This window comes from Rattus norvegicus, chromosome 11 (genome assembly GCF_021556685.1).
Source record: "Rattus norvegicus strain SHRSP/BbbUtx chromosome 11, alternate assembly SHRSP_T2T, whole genome shotgun sequence".
Classification (NCBI taxonomy): Eukaryota; Metazoa; Chordata; class Mammalia; order Rodentia; family Muridae; genus Rattus; species Rattus norvegicus.
Window position 1 is genome coordinate 82,066,457 of NC_141544.1, and position 9,451 is coordinate 82,075,907.

A 9,451-nucleotide genomic window follows, 5' to 3' on the forward strand; every position below is an offset into this window, starting at 1 on the left:
ATGGGACTGATCCCTCCCCAGTCACAGAATCTCTGTCACATGACTTCCCTGAGTTCCAAACCAGCCTGGCCTAGAGATCGAGTTCCAGGACTGTCGGGGTCCAGCCTCAACACAGGATCTCAACTAGGCGCAGGGATATCTGGAAGGCGCATAATAAATATACACAGACTGCTCTCTGGGTACAAACTGACAGGCAATTTTTCAAGGCTTAAAGTTACTTTCTCTTCTCTCTGAGAATCTTCATACACACCTCACATTCTCCACTCCACATGCTCTTCTCGTTCTCTCTCTCTCTCTCTCTCTCTCTCTCTCTCTCTCTCTCTCTCTCACACACACACACACACACACACACACACACACACACAATTTCATGTACCTCACGCTCTCCGTTCGCTCTCCACGTGCTCTTTACATGTTCACACATGCTCTCTCACTCGCTCTCTCTCTCATTCTTCCCTCATACGTCCCTCACTCACTCTCTAGCCTTTCTCTTGCCCCAGTCTTTTATTGAGCCTCCAAAAGCAGGTAAAAAAAAAAAAAAAGACATCGTAAAATCATTGCCAAATCAAATTCAAAAGAAAAAACACATCCCACAAAGAATTAAGAATTACAGTTATTGGGGCTGGGTTAAGAGCACTGACTGCTCCTCCAGAGGTCCTGAGTTCAAATCCCAGCAACCACATGATGGGTCACAACCATCTGTAATGGGATCTGATGCCCTCTTCTGGTGTGTTTGAAGACAGCTACAGTGTACTCATATAAATAAAATAATTAAATCTAAAAAAAAAATTACAATTGTTCTCCAAAGTTTCAAGCTTTCCTGATTCCAAAATAATAATAATTTCAAACTTATCATTATTTAAACTTTAACTTTTGATTTATTATACTTCAGAACTCAGAATTCCGAGCTCAGCTACCTGCATTTTCCTGGGAAGCTCTAATGATAAATGACATGGGCAAAGCTGCCAGGCAGTGGCCAGAAAGAATCAAGTTAACCCTTAACTCAGTAGTTCCGCTAGCTTTCTGTTCCTTGCACACAATGACTCTCGTAAGAGTCCCAGTATTTTGACTTAGTTTTCCTAGTATATAATGTTATGTATTCTATACTTCCTTATCCAGGAACCACTCTCAAATGTTATGCAAAACTTATTTCATAGCTTCAATAACTTTTTCATTTCTTGGGGTCCCAATGTTGACTCTAATTCATTTTCTAATAATTTCTTCAAACTTTCTTGGCAAGTCAAGCATTAATCTGGAACTACCATTGTGCAGTTATTACATTGTTTCCAAGATGAGAACACACAGCATGCACCTGGGCCCTTAGGGCTGTGCTGTGCCCCTATGCCTCAATTTCCAATTGTTTAAGAATCATAACATCAAGGAACATATAGTTTCACAGAATTCGCCAGAGCAGAAGGAGAAAGAAGTAGGAAAGTCAGATATAATAGAATAATTATGCACACCAACGCCAACTGAAAGGCAGTCATGCACAAATGAAATCTATGCAGCCGTTGTCCAGGGCTAAGGTTAGGAGAAATGGGAGCAACCAGTTTTTACAGAGAGCTGCTGTGGGCTACTGAGATGTCTCCATCCCGGCCTACTGCAGGCAGCCTCTTATTTCATAGGCGGGTCCCCTGGAGGGGTGTGTCTCCTGCTTCTCAGGGTCCCAGATGCCACCCTTTTAAACAAGGAACTGCCTCGGACATCTGAAATGTCTCCATCCCGGCCGGCCTACTGCTGGCAGTCCCTGTCATGGTATGCTGTCCCCAGAACAGGACAGCCAGGACTACACAGAGAAATCCTGTTTTGAAAACAAACAAACAAACAACATCAAAAGTAGGTACAAACAGAGAATTCTCAACAGAGGAATTCTCAAATGGCTGAGAAGCACTTAAAGAAGTGTTCAACATTCTTTGTGGTCAGGGAATTGCAAATCAAAATGCCTCCAAGATTCTACCTTAGACCTGTCAGAATGGCTAAGAACAAACACTCAAGCAACAGCTCATGCTGGTGGGGATGTGGAGCAAGAGAGACACTCCTCCATTGTATGGATACAAACTTGTACTGACAATTTGGAAATATTAGGCAGTTTCTCAAAAAAAAAATGGGAATAGATTTACCTCAAATCCCAGCTATACCACTCCTGGGCATAAGGATTATTGTTCAATTTTGTCCACAGCAACATTAATTGTAATAGCCAGAAACTGGAAACAGCTTATATATCCCTCAACCGAGGAATGGATTAAAAAAATGTGGTGAATTTGCACAATGGAGTATTACTCAGCTGTTAAACATATCATGAAATTTATAGGCAAAAGCATGGGAAAATCATCCTGAGTGAGGTAACCCAAATCCAGAAAGACAAACATGGTATGTATTCACTTATAAGGGGACATTAGCCATAAAGCACAGGGTAACCATGCTACAATCCAGACCGAGGAAAGGTTTGGGGGGTGGGGCAGGGATGGATCTTCCTGCGGAGGAGAAATGGAGTAGACATCATGGATGGACATCCATTCAGGGACCGGGGAACCACCCAGAACAGGTGGGCTCAGGTGTGAGGGAGAAGAGAGGGAGAGACTACTGAGAGAGACGGCCGGGATGGGGGGTCCTCTCAGGGCTGAGTTAGAAATCTACTGCAATGGAAACTCCCAGGAATCCATGATGGTGGCCCTAGCTCGTAGCAATGGGAGTATGGAGCCCAAACTGGCCATCTCCTGTAACTAGGCAAGACTTCCAATGAAGGGACTGGGACAGCAACCCAATCACAAATCCTTCAACTTACAATTTGTCCTGCCTACAAAGTGTGCTGGGGTAAGGTAGTGCAGAAATTGTGGGAGTGTTCAATCAACAACTGGTCCAGCTTGAGACCCATGCCAGAGAGGGAGCCCACCTCAGACACTGCCTGGACGGCCAGGAACCAGAGGTCAGATAGCTCAGAGACCTAGGATAGAACCAAAAATGCTGGGGTGGGTGGTGGGGGAAAGGGTGCCTAATAATATTCTGTTGTACTCATAGACAGGACCTAAGGCACCCCATCTGCCCCCTGCAGAACACACACACACACACACACACACACACACACACAAAAAGTAACAGGCAATACATACTCACTTAACAATGCTAACCAAGACAACTTTAAAGATCAGCTCAGTTGGAGATAAAAGTTTGAAAAGTTCGGGGCTTTCTGTGTGTGATAATTAACTAGCTGATTCTGGCTAATAATTGGAGCTAATAATCATTTATTTTAACCAGAATATGATTCCTTCTAGATAGTTACCAAGCTAACCCAAGCAACTGCCAAGAAGAGCTCCCCTTTCGGTGGGTGTCCAGACAGGTTCTCTGTGTAGCCCTGGCTGTCCTGGAACTCACTCTGTAGGCCAGCCTTAAACTCAAGAGATCCTCCTGCCTCTGCCTCCTGAGCACTGGGATTAAAGGCTTGCAACATCAGGCCAGGCTCAGAAGCCCTTCTTTTTATTTTTTTTAAGATTTATTTATTTATTCTATAAATGTACACTCTATCTGTTTTCAGACAAATCAGAAGAGGGAATCAGATCTCATTACAGATGGTTGTGAGCCACCATGTAGTTGCTGGGATTTGAACTCAGGACCTCTGGAAAAGCAGTCAGTGCTCTTAACCACTGAGCCATCTCTGCGTAGCCCTGGCTACTGTCCTGGAACTCGGTCTATAGACCAGGCTGCCCTCAAATACACAGAGATCCATCTGCCTCTGCCTCCTGAGTGGTGGGATTAAAGGCGTGTGTCACCACTCAGTTGGAAGCATGATTCTTATGTGCAGAAAAGTACAAAGTACAGGTGAAAAGGACAAAGAAGACCTAAGTTAATAACGATCCCGTGTTGATGGTTAGAAGACTAGACATCGTTAGGATAGCACTCGTCTCCAACTAGTTGGTACATCAGTGCCAGTTCCTTTTTTCTTTTCTCTGTTCATCCAAGACAAGATCTCTTGTACCCCAAGCTGGTATCCAAGCCGGTACTGAATCAAGGATGGCTTTAAACCTCTTATCCTCCCACGTGGACCTTGGAAAGGTGGGGTTACAGGTGTGCATTACTTGCTTGTGTGATGCCGAGGATGGAACCCAAGGCTTCAGGAGTACCAGGCAAGCGCTCTACCGAGTGAGCTACACCCCCATTTCTGGGAGAAGCTATCACTGGAATTCTTCCATTTGCATTTTTTCAAGTGGGTGTGCACATGTGTGTGTATTTGTGCTTTTGCATGGATATGGGCGTATGTGTATGCGTGGAGCATACACATGTGTGCACATGTATGTGGAGGCTTGAGGTTATCCTGTTCTTTGAGACAGGATTCCTCAATAAAACCTAGAGCTTGTCAACATGGCTAATCCTGCTAGCCGGCCTGCTTTGCAGATCTCCTGTCTCTGTTTACTGAAGCTGGAATCATAGGTGGATTCCTGGGGACCTGAACTCTGGTCCTCTCCCATTTGCTTAGCAAGCACATTAATCACTGAACCATTTTTTTTGACAGATGTTTCATGGACCAAGGCTGGGGTCCTTAGCAAGAACAAGTGTTCTTAACCACTGAGCCGTGTCTCCAGCCCAAGAGTAGACTTTTGTCCCCCATTTTTTATTGGATATTTTCTTTATCCACATTTTAAATGTAATCCTTTTTCCCTGTTGTCCCCTCCAGAAATCCCTTATCCCATCCCCCGACCCCTTGCCTCCATGAGGGTGCTCCCCCACTCACTCACTCACTCACTCACTCACTCACTCACTCACTCACTCTGCCTCCCCGCCCTGGCATTCCCCCTACACTGGGGCATCAAGCCTTCACAGGACCAAGGGCTTCTCCTCCCTTTGATGCCATCCTCTACTGGAGCCATGGGTCTCTCCATGTGTACTCTTTGGTTGGTGGTTTAGTCCTTGGGAGCTCTGGGGACGTCTGGTTGGTTGATATTGTTGTTCTTCCTATAGGGTTGCAAACCCCTTCAGCTCCTTCACTCCTTTCTCCAACCCCTCCATTGGGGACCCCATTCTCAGTTCAATGGTTGACTGTGAGCATCTGCCAGAGCCTCTCAGGAGACAGCTATATCAGGCTCCAGTTAGCATGCACCTCTTGGCATCCTCAATAGTGACTGGGATTTGTGACTGCATGTGGGATGGATCCCCATGTGGGAAGTCTCTGGATGGCCTTTTCCTCAGTCTCTGCTCCACACTTTGTCTCCGTATTTCCTCTTGTGAGTATTTTGTTCCCCTTCTAAGAAGTACTGAAGCATCCATGTTCTTTCTTCTACTTGAGCTTCACTGTGGTCTGTAAATTGCATCTTGAGTGTTCCGAGCTTTTGGGCTAATATCCACTTCTCAGTGAGTGCATACCATGTGTGAAGAGCAGGCTTTTCAGTAAACGGTGCTAGAACGACTGAAGAGTCATGTGTGAAAGACTCAACCACAGGACTGAGGCTGCAACTCAGTGCCAGATTTCTTACCTAACGTGCGAGACCTTAGGTTCAATGCCCAGTATTGCCAGGAAAAAGATTAACTGCATCCTATATAAAAAATTAATTCAAAGTGCTTCAGAGACCTAATGTAAGGTTTAGAACTATTAAACTCTTAGAAGAAATAAAAGTTGTAATGTAATGGAAGGAAGAAAAGAAGGGAAGGAGGGAAGAGGGTGAATGAGGAGGGAAGATGATAGGGACAGTGAGAGGGCTCAGTGGGTACGGCTTGCTGCTTAAGCTCCAGGACCTGAGCTCAGATCTTTAGGATCCAAGTAAAAGCCAGACACAAGAGCACCGGTCTATGACCTGGTACCAGAGAGCAGAGATAGTGGATTTGGCGGCTCACTGTCCACTTGTCTATCTCCAGGCTCAGAAAGAGCATGCTTCAAAAGAGAAGAACCAGTATCAACCTCTGGTTTCCACACACACATGCATGGACAAACAAAAATGGATAAACACACACACACACACAGCACACACACATACATTACACCCACATACATCTGTCTCTCACACGCACACACACATCTCTCAAACATGCGCGTGCACACACACAGGCATATCACGCACACATATACACACATACATCTCTCTCATACACACATATCACACACATACACATACATCACACACACATACACCCACATACATCTCTCTCTCACACACATACACACACATATCTCTCTCACACATATCTCTCACACACACATACATACACACATGCATATCACACACATATACACACACATACATCTCTCTTACACACACATACACACACATATCTCTCTCACACATATCTCTCACACACACATACACACATGCATATCACACACATATACACACACATACATCTCTCTCACACACACGCACACACACACACATCTCTCTCTCACACACACACACATACATCTCTCACACACATACACACACATCTCTCTCACACACATGCATACACACATATCACACACATATACACACACATACATCTCTCTCACACACGTGCACACACACATCTCTCTCACACACACATACATCTCTCACACACATGCATACACACACATATCACACACATATACACACACATACATCTCTCTCACACACACACACACACACACAGATCGTGTTAGGAATCACGATCTCCCCTCTTTTTAAATGTTTTTTATTTAAATTAAATGTTTTACATTTTTAAAAAAGATGAACCAAATATCTTAGTCAGGATTTCTTTTTTTTAAAGATTTATTTATTTATTTATTATATATCAGTACACTGTCACTATCTTCAGACACACCAGAAGAGGGCATCAGATCTCATTACAGATGGCTGTGAACCACCATGTGGCTGCTGGGATTTGAACTCAGGACCTCTAGAAGAGCAGTCGGTGCTCTTAACCATGGAGCCATCTCTCCAGCCCCTTACATTTTTAAATGTTATTTTTTTTTGTTATTGTGTTGTGCACATGTGTGTGCAGAGTATTTGTATGTCGTCAGCAGTCATGTTATCACCAGTCACCAAATACAATGTGTGTACCCTTTAAAAGGTCCCTGCCTTCAAGGTCTGCTTTCTCTCTGTCTCTGTCTCTCTGTCTCTCTCTGTCTCTCTGTCTGTCTGTCTCTGTTTGTCTCGCTGTCTGTCTGTCTGTCTCTCTGTCTCTGTCTGTCTCTCTGTCTCTCTGTCTCTGTCTCTCTCCGTCTCTCCGTCTCTCTGTGTCTCTGTGTCTCTGTCTGTCTGTCTGTCTGTCTCTCTCTGTCTCTCTGTGTTTCTGTCTGTCTGTCTCTCTCGGTCTCTCTCATCCCTGCTCTGAATCAACCTTTTGCTCCCCCTCAGCCCCTTGCATCTCCTGCGTGAGATCTGTTTGCACGGTGTGGTTGCCGAGCAATTACTTGGCCTCAGTCCACCAAGGCATTCTTCCTTCCACCGTGAAACCCTCACAACATCCACTCCCAGCCTTCTGGGTGCAAAACAAGCGTGTGCATCTTTGTTGTCACAGAGGCAAGCCGGTGTGCTTAGCATTTCTGGTTTTGCTAGTGCGCGTCTGTGAGCTTTAGGACCTCGTCCTGCTCCTGGGCTCCTTGTGCACCCTCAGAGTAGACTATGCTACAGCTGCAGTGAAAAACGCTGTGGTGTTTCCCAAGAAACTGCATCAGAATGGAACCACCAGTTGCCTGATCAGCCCATAGTGGGGTGTGTGGGAAACAACGCTGAACAGTCTCAGATGCATGTGTGTCTGCTCTCCGAACAACATTGCTCAGAGCCGTTAAGACTCAGTGTCCGTCAACAGGCAGCGTTTAGAACTATAAAACTCTTAGAAGAAATACAAGTTGTGGGAGATTTTAGGGAGTGAAAATGCGGGCAATCAAAATAGATGAGGAACCTCAACCTGGACTGGCTGATTTTGTTAACTTGACACAAGCTGGAGTTATCACAGAGTAAGGAGCCTCCCTTGAGGAAAGGCCTCCATGAGACCCAGCTGTAAGGCATTTTCTCAACAAGTGATCAAGGGTGGGAGGGCCCAGCCCGTTGTAGGTGGTGCCATCCCTGGGCTGGTAGCCTTGGGTTCTATAAGAAAGCAGGCTGAGCAAGCCAGGGGAAGCAAGCCAGTAAGTAACATCCCTCCATGGCCTCTGCATCAGCTCCTGCTTCCTGACCTGCTTGAGTTCCAGTCCTGACTTCCTTTGGTGATGAACAGCAATGTGGAAGTGTAAGCTGAATAAACCCTTTCCTCCCCAACTTGCTTCTTGGTCATGATGTTTGTGCAGAAATAGAAACCCTAGGATACAACCTTACCCAGGAAGAATGCTCTGTACAGTGCACTACCAACAGGCCTTGACTGATCTGACAGTGTTCTGCTAAGTCAGTGCTAGGGACCACCTTAAAAAAATAAATACCACACGAGATGGTTAAATGAGTAGGGTTTTTTTTTTTTAAACATTTTGTTTGTTTATTAACGTAAAGATAGGATTTTATTCTGTAGCCTAGGCTGGCTTCCAAGTTAAAAATGAAATCGCACAACAAAGTCATTATTTTATACAATTAACATATGCTGGTTTAAAGTACTACAAAAAAAAATAAATGAAGGTTGATTGGTTCTTATTAGTTCTAAAAGTATGGGGCTGGAGAGATGGCTCAGCGGTTAAGAGCACTGACTGCTCTTCCAGAGGTTCTGAGTTCAATTCCCAGCAACCACATGGTGGCTCACAACCATCTGTAAAGAGATCTGGTGCCCTCTTCTGGTGTGTCTGAAGACAGCTACAGTGTACTTATATATAATAAGTAAATAAATCTTTAAAAGTATGGCTGGCAGCTGGCTGTCCAAAGCTCTCAGGAGAATTTGGCTGGCCCAGCTGGGCCTTCCTAGTTGTGGGACCTTGATGAGCAGGCTGACACTCTGGCCCGACTTGACACACTGTAAAGGGACAGCTACTTAGAGAGACGTTGGGCAGGACAGGGACATCCGCTAAGCTGCCTCCCTCCACCTGCGCCATCTCCCTCGGGGTCTCTGGCCTTGCCTCAAGCCCCTCCCAACCCTCTCTTGCCCTCCTGTTTTGAGAATATCACCTCCAGGGAAGTCTAAAGTTCAAGGCTATTGAGTGGTTTAAGCTCAAGGCTTCTCACCAGCCACAGAGGAATGACCTGAGGTATGTTCTGGTGGAAGTGGCTTGAGTCAGCTCGTGTCTCCTAGGTGTGGCCGAGGCCACTGACCCTCAGTGTCAGCATCCTTACTTTCTTTTCCTGCCCTTCCCTACACCTCCACATGAGGTAGCTGGGCCCCTGAGACCTGTACTCCCGCCATGTTACTGCCGTAACTCCCAAGGACACAATGCTCCCAAGGCTCACTCTCTAAAATCTCCCACTGAGCCTCCACAGCCAAGTCCCTGCTACCCTGGTGCATTTGCCTCTGCTCATTGGCATCATGGGGTCTCCCACTGAACCCTGGAGCTCACTGATTCAGCTAGACTGGCTGGCCGGCCTCAGGA